Source organism: Poecile atricapillus, chromosome 4 (assembly GCF_030490865.1).
Source record: "Poecile atricapillus isolate bPoeAtr1 chromosome 4, bPoeAtr1.hap1, whole genome shotgun sequence".
In the NCBI taxonomy this organism is placed as follows: domain Eukaryota; kingdom Metazoa; phylum Chordata; class Aves; order Passeriformes; family Paridae; genus Poecile; species Poecile atricapillus.
The window spans coordinates 56,978,257-56,996,595 of NC_081252.1; positions in this window are offsets into that span (position 1 = coordinate 56,978,257).

An 18,339-nucleotide genomic window follows, 5' to 3' on the forward strand; every position below is an offset into this window, starting at 1 on the left:
CAAACAATCTAAAAAAATATGGGGAAATAACTGGCAGGGGAGGCTGGGAAGGATTGAGAAGCGTGCCCAGAACATTAATACAACTAAGCTTCTGTAGATCAAAGCTATATAATGATACTCTTCACTGGCCTACCTGAAAAGAAGTCTATGAAAAACTGTCATTATTAGTGACAGTCAATGTATTTGCAGCTTCAGTAAGTACAAACCGTGAGATGATGAAGACTGTACAGCTTGTCTTTCACACAGTTATGATAAAGACATGTGCATTGGAAATGTGCACACATTTTACTGTACTGCTCTTCTTCATCTACACAGATGTATTCAATTGTCAGCATCAGCTGCCATTGTTGCAAGCACTTTTTTACAGATAGTGAAAATAATTGTCTGGATTGTTGCCTTTTTCCTCATAAATATCATTAGCCGATCAGCTGAGCTCCATTGACTTGGGTTGTCACTGAAAAACCTTTGAATTACCTTGTTCCTCCAGAATCAGCTGTTCTTGAGGGCACGCTGACAATTATTTGTTATGACTCTACAGAGTCATAAGAATCCTTTGATTGAGGGAAAGAAGAGCCTGTTCATTTTCTCTAAAGTCAAGCAGAAGGTGAATAACTGATCCTCAGTTATTAATGTACAAAACAATACTAAGGAAGATGATTAACTACTCACACTTTGGATCAGCATCCTTGAATCTAGCTTTTCACCATACTATTTAATTCCTGTATTTCCCCCAAAGGCAAACTGAATATTTTCCTCAGTAAAAACAAGGAATGAGGTTGAGTTTTCACCTGTGAAAGAAGTGAGGAAAAAAAAAAATCTGTGCTGGATATCCTCTCATCTCAACTTGAAGCTCCCAAAACCTTAAATGTTGTGTCTAAAGCCCATATAGCTTAGTCACTACAAAAAGCTCCAAAGTCTGGTGGTCTGAGGATCTTGAAGTGGAATAAACCTTGGATCTGATAAATATCTATGTAAAATACATGTTTTACTGACAAGCTTTGTAGATTTTTATTAAGCAGAAGGTGGAATAACAAGGAACGTGACAGATTTCAAACAAACTTGCGAGAAAAAAAATAAAGTCACAGGCAAGTGCTTGGAAGACAAGAGCCAACTCACAACTACCATTTGCCAGAGCTGTGTGTTCTAGGTGAAGCTGCACAAAACCTTTGAGAAGTCCTTGTCCTGTAAGATCAGGGCTGACTTTGTGTATAAACATTTTTGTGTTACTCAGGCAAATACTTAGAAGCACAAACCACCAGACACTGGATAACTATTAAAAAAAAACAAAAAACAAAAACCTAAAGAACTTAAGATTAGAGTGCGTCTCCAGCACGGTGCAGGAATATAGCTTGTGTGGTTGGGAGAGATCTGGGAAAGAAAAAGGGAAAGATTTAACCCTGTGTACATTGACTAATGTACCAAGCAGTTTCTGCTCTTCAAGTGAAGAAGCATGAAGTCCTTATGCCATCATAAGGACATACTAAAATGAAGGAATCATGCTTGCACAGATTCCTTACTTGCCATATTCCCCACAAAGTGTAGGTTTCTCCAGAGAAGCATCCTGTGCTTTTGGCATTGCTTAGCTGGTGAGAGTTTTCTTGATTTTTAGCAGAAGTAACAGAGGTTGGGAAGTAATCAAGCATCAAAGAGTAATATAATCCCTAACTAATGTCTTTGTATGGCAGTTTCTACTGCCTAGAGTGAATACTATAGCTGCAGATCATGGAAGACCAGAGTGCTTAGAGGATGGTATTGCACACCTCAGAACAATCCGACTGGAAAGGTGCATGCTTCCCATGATCATCATTTCAGACTGAGGTCTCAAGCTCCACAGAGAAATGATGGTCCTCTCCAAAGCCCCAGAGAAGCTTCTGGTCATTTGCAGGCACCAGTTATTTACACAGGGCTTTAAATGCAAGATTGCAAATGTTTAATTTCCTCAGTTTTCAGGTGGCCAGCAGATGACTACCAGTGTTAATTCAGTTAGGAATTTCAGTGCTTAGGAAGACTACTTCAAGCCGTATTTCAGGGTTCATGGTCATTTACAAAATAATTATGAAATCTAAACAATAAATGATAAAATTATTGAAATCATTATTCTCTTTACATGCAACCACTACTATTAGCTGGCTTCCCAGTCCATGATCATGGCCTGAGGCCATAAATTTTTTTTATTTAAAGTTTTCTTTGCAGAACTTAGATGAAGGTCATTTGCTTCTTCAATTACAGTAATTATTGCAAACCTGAACACAAGCATTGAACCCTAATTTTCTCTAAATAAATACTAAACATTGCTGCTATTTAACTGCTAAATTCATATGAGACAGAAAAAAAATAAAAGAGCTTGTATTTTACTCTTTATGTTACATTCTTCCCAATTCTCATACATAGGGTTCTTCCAAAAGCATTCTCAAAATCAGACTGAAACAGAAGCATTTATGCCAAGTAGGCCAAGGTCTTCACCTACAGGGATGGTAACTTCCCACCAGCAGGTGCTCCTCTCCTTCTGTCAAATCAATTATTCAAAGAGAAAGGGGACTGGAGTCTCAGTGATGGACAGTTTACTTTTGAGACAAGTAGGGAAAGTCACTGCTACCACATCAGCTGGACCTCTTCCATTCTGTCTGGCATGAAGAAAGGTTCAATGAATCCAAGCACTGCAGAGCTTTTTGCTTTACCAAATAAGGTAAATATCTGCAGTTTGGTCATTGCAGCAATGCTCACTGAAAGAAAAGAGTTTTTTTTTTTTCATTTTAGGAAGAGTAAAAAGGAGCGGGGAAATTGAACCAATATGATCACTGTTTCAAATTTAAAGCAATATGTTTAAATTTGAAACAGAACACTTAGACTAAGAGGATTGTGGTAAAAAAGTTCACTGTTTATTCCTGATGGATGACGATTTAAGAAAAGAAATTTATTTCAAAAATCTTTTGAAACAGCAGACTACAGAAATATTCATGAGTAAGAGTCAATCATGTATGATTGACTCTTTTGTTTACACAAAAACAAAAGAAAATCCCTGAAATAACTGAAGAATGTGCTTTTGGAATAAACTGCTTTTTGGATACAAAAATATTCCAGGAGGATATAAGGATGCAGAAAGTAAGGATTATCATACAACTCAAGATTTTTTTTCCCTGTAGATACTACTCATTATTGAAATTATTCACATAATATTTATCTACAAGAGCTGTGATATAAATTGTAGCAGATAATCTATATTATGAATTACAATTTCCTTGTGCAGCTTGTTTTAGTGTAACCTAAGAAAACTAAGGATAGAGCAAAACAACTAGTGCAATATCTTATTTCAGCACAAGTACTCCATAAAAAATCTGGAATAATGTATTAATAAAGAAGCTATTTAGGGATGAATCCATAAATTCCTTAAATTGCTCATTTATTTGAATGGTTATACTAGAGTAATATCCTGAGATAATTTTCCAATACTGTTGTTCTGAATTCAAAGGAATTGGATACCCTTGAAAGATGTTGTTCTACATCTTGTAGTCTCACCACACAGAAGTGGTTTTACTTTGTCATCTCAGTTTCAAGACCTGAAAAAACTATTATAATAATAGCAATAGCAACAATAATAGAAAGTAATTACTATTATAATTAATAACAATTATTATATATGGATGTAAGTATTAGTGCTACAATGCAAAACCAGATCGTAGATCTCTTTTCACATAACTTCATTTTCCACAGAGTTTAGGAGAACCTTAAATGATTTTTTATGTTATAATCCATTATTTAAATGTTATAATCTATTTAATAACACAGTAGTTCATAAGTAACATTTTAAGCATTCAGTACTTTATAAGAAAAACTCATGAACTACAATATTGTTTTTCTTAAGGAGATTAAAAATAGCATAGATCAGAGTAGAGCAGAATAGATCAGAACAGAAATTCCAGCTCCACCTGCAGAACAAATGACACAGACAGCTGAGACTGCTGGGCTGAGGTGACTGTAGCACAGCTAGTCACTGTCACTGTCTGGAGCAGTCACACTCAGGGTCCTGCCAGACAAACTCACAGTCTGCCCGAGTAACTGAACCAAACATTTCTAACCCAAGGATCCAAAGGTGGCTCATTTGTATGTAAACACATCTGCATGTCCAACATCAAGTTTTAATGTGTTCAAGGAAAAACCATTTTCCCTTTTTACTGGATATGGCAGAGAAAGAAAACATAAGAACTTTTCTGTCATGCTCCCAAACTCAAATGACAGTTGCTATCAGCATCAAAAATATCTACTACAAACTTTAAAACGTTGCAATACCTTCACATTTATCTCACTTATCATTTAAGGCTTTTTTATTTATTTTTTGTTAGCTGACAGGCCCTAGGCAGTACACAACTTGTGTCTTCCCTAACTCATAGGTATACCCAGTAAGTCTGATATATTATTTTTTTTTAAATAAAATCAACAGAGCCAGAAGAAACAATAAAACAAGAGCTAGAGTTGCACAGAAAGTGCAGACAGAAAAAAAATTAAACTAAGTTCCAAACCTGGAGTAGGAGAATCAAATAGGTTCAAAAAATGGTTGACAAACACTGGAAAGTATTTGATAGAACAAAAATTTAATCATAAATTTTTGTAAACAATTGGACTAACTCCCGTCTTGAGAATACATACGTAACTAGGTGGTTAATTTCCATCATGAGAATCTGGCATGACGTATGTAGTGCTTACCCAGGCCTGAGATGGTGTTGTGGGGTAACAAAAATGTGCTAGATGTTGGATTGCAGAAGTCATTTTCTGATGTTGAAAACTGGCGTCTAATTCCTATTGATTTAATGTAATTACTCTTGGAATAAATTGCTGTTCCACAACAGAACCTAAATCTTTATACCAAACTCATATATTTATTTAGATAAACATGAGTTACTCACAATACCTCTCATTGGAGTTCATAGAAAAAATTTAGTCATTGATGGAAGTAACATTCATTTCACCTTGATGTCTGCAATTAACCCCCAGAGCTGAACTGTAAAGCTATTTGTTTGACAAGATGAATTGACATTGACATTTCCTCGGTATTTTTAGGGGACCTGAACCATTAGAAAGGGTTGGTTTATTATTAAGCTGGATGGACACATCCAGGAAGTCATGGTCCATGGCTCTATGTCCTGGTGGGGGCCAGTAATGTGTGGTGTCCTCAGGGCTCTTTCCTGGGACTGGTGCTCTTCAATATCTTCATCAATGACATAGAGAGTGAGATGGAGGAGACACTCAGCAAGATTTCAGGTTGCACAAGCTGAGCAGTGCAGTTGACACAAGAGAAGGAAGGGATATCATCCAGAGGGGCCTGAACAAACCTGAGAGGTGGGTCTATGAGAACCGCATGAAGTTTAACAAGTGGAAGTTCAGGATGCTGCGTCTGGGTTGGGGCAGCCCCAGACATAAGAACAGACTGTGAGAGGAACTCACTGAGAGCTGCACTGATGAAAAGGGCTTAAGGCTGTGATAAACAGCTGAAAATTTGACATCTTTCATGGAAATAGCCATAGCTGTACATTCTTTCTCCTGTCAAGCCTTTTTGAACATTCTGCAATTTGGTACTTCCTTCTGATTTAAAAACATCCTCCAATTATCTTAAACAGTCTTATTCTTTTTCACTTGTAAATGTTATCATCTCTATCTGAGACATGGAGTCACTTAGCAATTTACCTGATAAGATTATATATTTGTAGATATATTTGAACACAATTTTCAGTGAAAATAAATTACTAACTGCCAGGAAATGGATTCAATATATTCAGTAACCTTTTTCCACTACAGTTCTTCCTCAGATTACTTACACTGTTCAAATTAATTATTAGATCTTGACAGTGTTGCTTAAACAAACAATCTTGGAAATTTCAAAGTCCATTCTTGAGTTGTTTTCTTATTAATGACTAGAAAATTATGACAGCAAGCAGGATACCTGTAACAGAACAGTTACAGGTATCTATATAGTTACATAGAATGGTTGTGAGTACAGAAATAAAACCCAGTTAATAATTGCTACATATAATTATTCAGAGGCAGGAAAAATCAGATTACCTTTGGAGTTCCAGGTTTAGTTTGCAGCTAAAAAATAAATAAAAATTATTTAATGAAAATTGCATTCACAAAAATTAATTTTCCACTTGAAAACATTTTTCAGCTTAGGCATGTGAAGCTTACTGTAGTCTATTTTAAAATATAGTGGATAGCAATATCTTTGAGAGTCTGCAAAATTTTCCTTACAACATGGACAAAAATAATTCCAAATTTAAAAAGGACCATCTTGATTTTGTTTTTCAAGTGTTCATACTGAGAAATTTGAACTGTCAGAAAACAAGTAAACAATGAATACAAAACAGCTTATTTCTCTAAACATTTTAGAAGACATTCTGCATGAAGAGCTTCACACTATAATCAGATTATTTTTAGTAAGGTTTATCTGGAAATTATAGATGTAGATGTAGATGTCATGTAGAACGGTAGATGCTATCACCTTTGTTAATAAATCTAGTTCAGAACTTCTATCAAGAACCAGAAAAATCTTGGAAGTAGAAAAGGTTCCCTGGCTGAACTCACACTTTGTTATAAAAAAGAGGAGTCTTGTAAATCATAGGAAATTCCTTTTAAAAGTGTTAATGTCCCCAGGAAATATAAATAAATAAATAAACACAGACATACACACAAAAATAAAATAACAACAGACATTATCTCCTCTGCTCAGCTCTACAGGCAATTCACAACCCAGCCAGTTTAATGAAGTATATAATTAGTAGATAGAGACAACTTTTCTCTAACACACGTTTTTCTATGTTAGAAATTATTTTTTTATTTGCAAAACTTATTTGCAATTGTTTACATTTTGTGTGAGCTCTGGCCTATTTGCCAATCACTCAGCAAATACAATTATAATTTGTGCATTATTTTGCAAATATTTTCATGTTCAAGCCAAATAATTTCTGAAAAATTCTGTTCTACTAGTGTTTTAACTAATTTAACTAAAACAAGTTACTAGATTGAACACTTTTTTTTTTTTTTTTTTCCCCAATGTCATCAGAAAAGCAGTCTATCCATTAATTTTACACTAATGCTTCCAGTTAGGTCACACCACATGTCAAGAAATATATGGAAATAGACAACTTGCATATTTATAAAAAGAAGAAAAATGTGTTTGTTTTCTTCAAAAAAACATGAAAAGTGTTTCTAAATCATTTAATTTTAATATTTTATCTATTTTTCACCAAATGCAATGGTAGATATACTGTCATGACATTTTAACATTTCTATCTGTCGTTCAGCATTTTCCTACCCCAAAAGTTGAATTGCAGTGATTAACACTGTGTTTCTGTACAAGATACCTCTTGTCTTCAGGGTAAGTTAATTTATAATCCTCTAATACTGTAAGAAATACTGCTATGCATGAAATGCTTTGCAATACTTTGTTGAAATTCAATATAAAAATACAGATTTTTATCACAGATTATTCAGAAAAGCATTAAGTTAAATAGAAAATATGTTGTTTTCAAGTGGAAGGTGAAATATTAAAAAGTGGTGTCAAATACAAATAAGTGATCATCTACTACTAGAAATTAGAAATAATTAAGTATAAAAATATTAAAAATAAATAAATAAATAATTTTCAGGCAATCTGATAATTAGTCTATTTTCTAGATATATGTACTTCTTTCTCAAATGAAAAAATAAGAATATACCAATGACTTGACAAAAGTGTGATGGGTGATTCATTTGGGGATTAACAAAAGGAAAAACGAAAGAAAACAAAAAGAAAGGAAAGAATGTGCACTTTAGCTGTTGCTGTTATCTTCTACAGCCATTCCTGGAATCATTTGGACAAAATGCAGATGGTTGGTAGGCTACAACCTGCACTAATTGACTACTTCACTGGGACTTAATGGTTACGAATCATTACTGTAATCAAAGATTTATACAATCAGATCAATGTGCTCTTGTGACAACTGAACATTTGATTTATGGCAGACTTCAAAAAGTGTTGTGAAACTATGCAATGAACACTAATGGAGAAAGTGAGAAAAAAAGAAAGAAAGACTTTTATTCATAAGCCAGCTACATTTTTCTTTTTAAAGGTCAATCAATGACAGCACAAACTTTTTCTTTTTTGATTTCTTTTCTTTTCTTTATTGCTGAGGAAGAGCAATAAATTCCTTTCACTATACATGGTGGATCAGGTACACTGCTGGATGAGATTCAGCTCTAAAAATCATAAAAAATTACTTTCTATTTAAAATCACCACTGTTTATCTTGGCAGAAATCAAGTTTATATGTCAGTCTAGTAAAATTTCAAGACTATTATATTTCTTGTTAAACCTCAATCAGGAAGAATTTTTATTAAAGTCCTTCATTCTTCAAAACTGTTCTAATATAGAAGTTCAAATATTGTTCATAGTGAGAAGGAGATTTCCAGACTCTAAGCCATACTGTGTACTGTAAGATCAATTTTTAATCAAGGTAGGTAAACCTTTGAAGAAAAGAATCAAACCAGCTTACATTATTTGCACATTTGACCAAGTCCTAGAGTGATTACAAACCTACAGGAGACTGACTGAGTAAAGGATGAGGGAAAAACTGAGTAAGAACTTAAGAATATAATAAATATAGATATATTTTCGTTATTTTTCTGGATTATCATGAAGGACAAGTGCTAAAATTATTTCATATATTATTATTTCATATATTGGCAGATATGGTGGCTGAACTTACAGTGGTGTTCATCCTGATATAAAGGATGATGAAACTCCAGAAGAGAAAGGAGGCTGGGAAAGAGACAAGGACTCTTCAGGTACACTGTAACTATGGAGACTGCTAAATCTAAAGCTAGTGCTTTGGGAACAAAAAATCCACAGCTATCACTGTCCTAGAGGGGTGAATCTCCTGTCTGTACATCACATAGACAAGTTACTCAGGCAAAGTAATAAGGATTTTTAATTACTGAAGCTAATTAGAGTTTACTTGGATCTGTCATTAAAACCAAGTCTAAAATACCTAGATTTATTAATTCTACTGTCTTGTTCTGATTGATGGCATGAGTTATAATGCAATTAGCATAAATTCTAAGCCAGACAGTATTTTTACTAAAGCTGATGTTGAATTTGGATGCTTATGTTAGCTGATTCTTGGTTATGAAACTCTTCAGTTTTCAAAAAAACAACAGCAGGGAATTTTTGATATTGGATTACATATCATATTGGATTATCCTAAAAAGGCTTAAATGTGGCACAGTGAATAAAAAAAAAACAAAAACTTGCATAATGTCAGAAACTTGAAGAATGTTTTTTTTACTTACTAAATAGAAAGGAAAAAACCCAACTCTTACCATGGTGGAAAAATAGAATAATACAAGACACATTTGTGGGACAATATTCTAGCTAATTATGCTGCCACTTATAATTAGAAGAATTAACATGGCAATTAAAAGTTTGTGGCTGGTGCTCTGTATTTTTTACACAACACCAGACAGGAAATTGCCTTGTCAATTACAATTAAGGTATTAACACAATGTTTTAAGGTCACAAATGCTTTAGCACAGTAGAGTAAGACAGACATATGTGGTTATAATGTTGTTACTTATTGTTTAGATATAGGTTGTTTACATTTTTAAGTGCTTTTAAATTGAATTGAGTTTGTGACCAACAGGATGTTTTCATTAAGTGACATATGCTATGCATGTTAGTGAAAAGAGGTATACAACAAATGACAGCTAGTTCGCATCTTCTTATTTCAAGTAACTGAAATTGACTCCCAAGAGAGGACCCATGCTGGCACAGGTACCTTAGGTTATGCCCTACTTTGGATGAATGAAAATGGAAACAGAAACACTCCTATAACCTCTCTACTTATGTAAAATCACAATTTAGATTCCATACTGTTGTCCTCTCACTTTCATGACATTCACTTTCACACATAGATACAGGGAGTCAATGGTAACTTCTTGACCCTTGCTGATGGAAGATTAATTCAGCGTCAGTTTTGATGTTTTGTGTGTAAGATGCTCACCAACTTCTACTAATCAAAATAAGGCTCATATTTGAAGTCATGATACAAATGTAGCAAATGTGTATCAAAAATGGATACACCAAACATTGCCTGAGAATCATTCAACAAGAGCTATGTAATCTGCCTTCTGATGACTTGTTTTCTGTACTCATTTTGGGGTTTGGATTTGTTTGGTTTTTTTCACTGTTTAAATAAGTTGTAGAAAAGCCACATCCAACTCCTTGATTATTTAGACTTATTAAACTATGTAAGCTATTATTTAAACTATTTTCTGGGAGTTGTAAAAAGATTCAAGGACCTGGGGGATATCCTCTCTCCAGGAGGTAAGATAAGGAGTTCAGCTGGATGAGGACAAGATCACTCCTTCACTGACAAGAGCTACTGTGAAGTGAGCTGAAAGCCAGGGCCAACTTCTCCTTTCTTTGGGAGTTGCACTTACACTGGGATAGTACTCCGGGTCCCCACCTCTGCTACAGTAGAACTACAGCTGTTCCTGGTTTGCCTTCCTGACTGACTTTGGCTCTCCGGTTTGACTTCCCGGCTAGCCCTCAGATTCTCCTCTTGCAGTCTTATTGGGTGAACACAGGACTCTGTCTAATCTGATCCCTGTTTCTGAACCTGGTCCTAACCCAGACTTGCATCCCTGCTTCTTGTTGGTGCAGCCATTGCTCCTTCCTATCCTGCTACCATGCTCAGCTCACAGTTTACCTTCTAGCATTACTGTACCAGACAACCCTCACTTAACCATGCTGTCCTGTGCTCTCAAGCCTCTAAATAGGTGCATCCATTTGCCAGCAGCTTTACATCATGAAAGCACCCTGAGAAAATCTGTAATTTGCACATATCTTGTAGGAGGTTCATACCACATGGGAGTAATTTTCATTTCTCACTGGGGTAAGTGATCTTCCATTTCTAGGTGCTTATATCACTACTGTGCTATTCTTGCTCATGCTCACATCCTCTCCTCTGTTATCTGTCCTTTTTGCCTCCTCAGATTCCAGGTTCTCGTACTTGCCTGTTCGTACAAATTTCTGATTTATAGCTTATTTTTCTCATACGTAGAGTTATGTAGGAAATGAAGATTTGAATTCCAGCTTCTGAGTGCCACAAAGGAACAAAATTGCTTCTTGAACTTATCCCAAGTAACCTTCATGTTAACACACAACCTCTAGTAATATCTCAGTTAAAAAAAGTGAACTCCATCTCTCTGTAAATTAATTTTCCCTAGTAACTGTGCATAATCTCTGGGAAATTAAATTGATCTTAAGATAGAGAAGAACAATAAATTGGGAGTGCCTTCCTTACTTTTAGAACATTTGCTTGAATTTTTGCACTTTAATCAAGCAGGACTGGAATTACTAAAGAAAGAATTTGTGAAGAAATGCAAAATACTGAATATCGAATAGAAACAAACACATTAATTTAGTAAAAAGAGGAACTTCTCAGCCCAGTCACCTGGTTAACATTGTTCATAACTCATCCAAAAGGCCATCAGAACTAGAGTGTGAGCTCTGGTGTATGCAATAGTGTAACAAAAGTATACTTCTTAATGTCTTTTTCTTTCCCCACCATCAATAGGAGCTCTATATGATGTAACTAGTTAATATCCAGTTTTACCAGTCATATCTGAAAGCAGAGAACATTTTTCCTCAGATCACAGAATTTCTTCTTATAAAAGAACAAAGAAAAAGACCAAGAGCCAGCAATACAGCAAACTCAAGAATATCTGTGTGTTTCCCAGATCCTTTGAGTACTGTGGTTCTTTCATTCATTCAAGGACAGTAAAGCTTATTATTGTTCTCTTATGTTCAATCAAAATATTTCAAAGATAATAATTCAGTGGGAGTGAGGCAAAAGGACCTGTCTGAATACCTACTTATTATGCAGAACTACGGTGTCACGACTGCTTTATTTGATCAGTTGTATCTTCCAGTGAAAACTTGAAGATAAATCCCAAAAATGGTTTAGGAAAGGAGGACTGGGAATCTTCATTTTTACATCTGATTCTAAAGGAATTTTGCTAGGTTTCCATACCCACTTGATGAGGAGATATAGGTGCTTCAGATTTAGGTTCTAAAGAGCCAACATCTGATCCACCTTCAAGCAATGCACAGACTGTAACATTGCCCAATAGCAGCTGACAGCAATAAGAACAATGAAGCAAAATTAATTGAAATGTAAAAGCTTTAATCCCCCCAAAACCTGTTTTGCTGAATGTTTTTTATTGTTTTTTGGTATTTTTTCATGAGCTAGAAAAGTTTATCATGATCAGCCTCAGATTGTAATTAGAAAATATATATTTTCAGCTATCTCTTCAGAAGATAAATATAGCTCAAAGTTTCTAAAGTTGTATATTTAATAATGTTGGCCCAAAAAACTTCCTCTCACTATAAATGAAGATTTTAGGATTCTTCTTGTCTATCATGATTCATTAGTTTTCCATCCCTCATAAGAGGAAAAATTAATCTCTACTTTTTTGACTTTCATTCCTTCCAGTGTGTTAGGATTAAGAAGGTAAGGAATTTAGAAAACAATAAAGGAATGATGTCAAAATGCAAGAATTCATATAATGAGATATGAAGGAAATTCATACTGGGATAAGAGATTTGTTTCTTCTTCAAGTTTTTAAAAGTTTTAAAGTTTTGTTTTATTAATTGCAATGGGAGGGATCAATTTGTCTTCTGTCTTGTCAGATTCCTAACCCACTTAAAAACTCTACTTCTTTAAAGTTATATTAATCAGTCGTTTATGTAGAATTTAAATTTACACTATTATTTCTACTTTATTTTCTGAAATTTGAAGAGGAATCTGTAGTTTACATATAAAATAAATTGAAAACACATTATCTATACTATGGCAGATATATAAAAATTTCTCTAGTTTTCACCATGCAATATTTAAAATGCCCTTTTTATGTCAGAAGATTAATTTGCAAAAAAATTGTCAGGAAGAAAAATAAGAGATGATATTATATGTTACTGGAAGTGTCTGGAGCAAGAAAGAAATGAAATCTTCATAAAAAAATCTAAATTTTTTCTTAGTATTTACCTTATGTGATTCAGTTGATTTTCTACTTTTTATAATTAAGATTAAAATTACACTAAAATAAGAAGCATGTAAGTCTGTCCCAGCCTAGGGTATTCTATGATTCTATGATGCTATGAGGCTGATCAGCTGACACTTGGAAGACTGGAGGCTAATTTTCTGGGTTTACATTGTCTACAGAGTTTATTTTGTTCACTTTTTTTAAAAAAAGTGTTTCTCAGAATCATTTCTGTCTCAATTTAAAGGAAGCCAATATTTATTATCTAATTGTTGATGTTAATTGTGCCTTTAGTTAAAATACATTTTAGTTGTTTCACTTTTTTCTTGTCATCTAAATAATTTATCAGAAGAGTGAAAGATTAACATTTTCAGCATCTACATCTGTACTTATTGCTACATTAATATTCCTTATTCTAAAATTTTTGAGAATGTTGTCCCTAGTTAGAAGAATGATGAATTTTTAAAATTATAATGCAATATTAAATGAGTCCTATGTATTATACAGCAATAAAACTATGATGAAAAATGAAAATATTATTTTCAAGCTTGTAGAATTATAACTAATTAAAGAAACTGATTAAACTGTCATGAAGGATGAATAAAAACAGTGTATTCAAAGTGACTACCTATGAACATAGAGTATAATTTTTGGAAATTATATTTTATTAGTATTTTTGTACACATGAAATTATCACTCTCTTTAACTCATTGGTATTTTTGCATGACATAGAAGAATTAAGGAAATAACATTCTTAATACTTCATTAAATAGCATATTAAAATGATTTCAAAGCTATTTTATTATATTCTGCTATTAAAGATTAAGAGTCTTTAAGCAATTTCACACCTTTTAATTCTAGTTCTACAACTGCTTGCATGAGTTTAGCTTTACATATTTTGCACTTCAACCATAGACCCCTGAAGTTAATCAAAGGACGAGATTTGGAGCTATAAACCCACATCGTGTACAGGTGGGATTATAATTTATTCCATGGTAAGCATGTAAAAGATAGAAAGAAAAAAACTTTCAAGTGAGTTGGACATTAAATTTTAAACTTTAATTCACCATAACTGTGGATGAGGAAATGGTCTCACTAGAACTTGGATCTCAATATTACTTTACCAAAAAAAATCAAACCTACTATTTGTATTTATAATACAAACATTACATGCTTAACCTTATGATGAATGATCTATGGAGTTATCTTTGCAATAGTGCAACTACTGATGCTGGTAGCTATGGTAAATAAAGTAACCACAAATCATTAAAATCCTCCAAACCTACAATAAATTAAATCTAATCAATTATTAAAAAACAAAGGGGTATTAAAAGGAGATATGAAGACTGACCATTAGTATTAAAACACTTTAAGAAACATCACAAATTATAATCTTTGCGGACACATTCAGACACTGGGTATGTAGCATATGAAATGAATATTGTTAAAATAAAAATGTTTTTGAATTGTGTAGTTAATGTTCTTTATTCTTTGTATGTAAGTGTAACTCTGTAAGAGTTTCATAATACTGTGTCTGCAACTGGATTTCTAAGCCAACTTTTTGCAAATGTCTCAGCAACCTGAAAGAATTACTATTACTGAAATATTTTCTCCAGAAGTTAACCTAAAAGTAACCATTTCTATTGGTTTTGCTTTCTCTTCTATCAGGAGACAAGCTACAGGAATGAGTTTTCTGGCATAAGAGTCACATAATTATTCTGCAATACATTACTGTGATGAAAATAAATATATGTTGTGAGGAGAAAATATGAGACCATGCAGTACAAGAGCAAAAACCTGTGTATAATTCACCTTTATGGACATGTACCTCAGTAGTGTGTAGAAACTGTATGATGGTGACAATATAGGATAAGTTTTAAGTCTTTACTAACTTCATTGTATCCTTTCATTAGCAATAAAATAAAGCTGTACATTTTTGGAAGACCCATACTCCATAGCAGATCCATAGTATACATAATGGTGCCACATTTTCTGAGCCATGTGCACACTTTTTATTGTTTTTTACCTGGCTAGTTTCTCCTCCTTTATGAACTTAAAATTTAGAATAAGATCTTGAGCAGCAAATATGCAAATATCCTATACTCTTTTCTCTGTTTCTACCCTTGTTTTTTTTTGTTTAAAGATCCTACTTTCCATTATCAAAGCTACAATATGTATGTAATTGTAGTATAATATACTACAATCAGAAACCTCTGTGCTAGAGTAATTCAACATGCCTAGCCTCCATGATCTGTTTTGGGAAGAATTCCTACTAATTATTAGAACAAGATTAAAAAGTCTACAGGTTCATTTGTATTATGCAGCTGATTTTCAAATGAGGTATCACTTTCAAATGAGGTATTAGGTAAACACTCAATGAGGAGCTAGTATTAGGCAGCTTAAAACTGGTGTGTCAGGTGACAAAAGCCTTAATGTAAGAAAGACTTAAGGCTAGTGTAAATGACTTCTGCTAGGCAATGCTTACAGCAATGTTGCTTTATACCTCTGGAAAAAAAAAAAAAAAGAGTGAGAGGTGTGAACCAGAAATATCTTGATTTTGTGCATACTGTCTTGGATATGCAATATTTTGTCTAAATGTGAAATGAATTCTTGTGCCACTCTCTGTAAAACTTTTTTTTTGTTTGTTTCTATTTTCATAGACAAAACAAATCAAAGATAACTTGTAATAGAAAAATATGAGCACAAAAGAAAAGTTTCATGGGATTACTAAAATTAAATTACAACTTTGTCAGTTTTTAACACATCCAGTAAAGGTGTTAAAAGATTCCGTATAGATAGGCCATAGACTCATGTGTGCAAAGAAGTTGTTACTGCCAGAGATTCACGTTCACAGCATTAATAAGACGGCAACATTAACAATGGGTCTTACAACTATATACAAACAGAAAGTCTGATGAAGTTGCCAAAACTGATTTTCAGTAAAGTTTCATGCTAATTTTTTGTGTAGAACTGGAGAGAGATAGGAAAGTAGATTTCCTATGAAATTTTACTGTGCCTCTGTGACACTGCAAAATTTAAGCAATCTTTTTTTTTTTTTTGAAAACATGGCCATAGATCTATCTGAAATTTTTATTTAATGTTTGCATTCACACAAGCTTAGGCCTCACTTAGAGGTATGAAATGATGCACATAGAACTAGGCAAAATTTGTCTTCCAAAATACACTGGTTATTTGATTTCATTGAACTTCAGATGAATTTCACACTGCGGGACTGATCAGTATTTGTAGCTAAGTGCTTAACACCTGAGAGGTGGCTATGTATCATACAAGGAGCACTGTAGTAGTAGTAGTAGTAGTAGTAATGGAACTACTAGGATCAATCAACAGAAGCTCCAGGCAGAAGATACTCCTTTTGAGATATTCTATGAATGTGAACACTCAAGAAGCATACTGGCCAAGCAGAATCAGGAAGGTAAAGATAGAGATGAATGTCATCAAAACAATAGTGATGAATTAGTCTATTTCGTGGGAAGATTGAAGTCAATGATAGATGGATGATAGGAATCAGTCTTGTGAGCCGCTAATCTCTCATGGAAAGAAGATCTATAAGACAGATAGACTATAATTTATAGGTAATTTTAGGCCTAAAGTCTCTTATATTTTCACTGAGACCTGAAAGAAGACTTACACGAATAGAATTAAAGAAGAAAATATTCTGAACATAGAAAAAAATTTAGTTTTTAGAAGATTTTGAATATATCATTGCCTAGTAAATTCACTGAAAATATTAATAGCATTTACATACTTAGAACCCATGATAAATTATGTGTTATTCCTTATTTGTGAATAAGACTTAGCCTTCTTGGTTAAAGAGGGTGCATACATGTCAATCTTATTTTGCACAAGCAGTGACCTATAAAGAGATATTTATATGAGAGGAAGCTTTCATCTACTTTTGACAACATAACACAGTGGCAAATATATTTAAATGCTGTACTGCACTTTATCCCAAAGAGTTGTTATAAAAAAAATGTCTGCAAGACATGACAAAAATTTAATAGAAAGAATTCCTCATCCATTGCATCAAAACATATCTGACTCTAACTATACATGGAATCTCTTTGCTATCAGCATTTTACATTCAGTATTATTGAGACAATTTCACCATTTAAAAATAACACATATGCTTACAATATGTCTTTATTGTAAACTAACTAAACCCACAAAATAACCTTTCATATAAAATTACAGATCATTTAAGTCTAATCACAAGATTTCTGGGATTTATAGCAACATTTTTTAAAGTATATTTAAAGGCACAAAAATAAGATCAGCTCATGTGCAATACTTTTAGACAGTGTCAATATGAATTCAGGTGTCTGTCAATACATAACAGTGATATTTTTAAGTACTTGCCCTGTTATAATTACTGTCAACTATTAATGCATGACTATCAATGAATGACTGTGACAACTCTACAGGAATGCGTAATTCAGGGACACTGAAAATTTTTTCTCCAGTCCTTCACGGAATGAACTAGGACTCAGCTTCTAGCAATGTCTGCACAATAGCATACAGTCAGCTACACAATCCCTCAACAAGCTAATCTGTGATTCAGAAATACTTTAGCCATGATGATGCATGGTACAGTATATTACAGGCTGAATATGGTGAAAAAGCTTTTAAGTATCATTACTCAGTATGGTATGGTATTCATTTATTCAGTATGGTATGCAGATGATACATGTAAGGAAGAGGTTTTACAAGCTGAACACAACAATCTGAGACAACCAAGGACATGAATAGACTGCAACAGTTGCTGTTTTGTTGGGAACACAACAGTCCTGGTAATGTGGCCAGAATGCACATTAGTAATGTGATCAGAATACTGCCTTTCTGTCAGATTCACACACTTCCTTCTCAGGAAATTGAGGTAATAAGAGACATAGCTTCTGTAATGTGAAAAGAACTATTTCACATTTCCTTACTTTAGTTCTTCCACTTTAAAATAAAGATGTCTATTTACCTATTTGACCAACTTAGAGAAATGTGAGGAAAGGCTCTCTACTTCTTGGACAAATTTGAGCATTTAAAAAAAACCACTGAAGTCCTACAAAGTCAAGTTGTACTTACTGCTGTCTGCTGTACAATATATGGCCATGAAGTGTATGCTAGCTTTGCATCCCCCTGCCAAAGAGCACAGCACCAGAAACTCGGTCTATCACTTTTTGTTCATTTGGTTGTTGGGGTTTTTTTTTGTTAATGAAACATGTTTCTTTTGTTTAATTCTGAAGAATGTAGTTTAGTT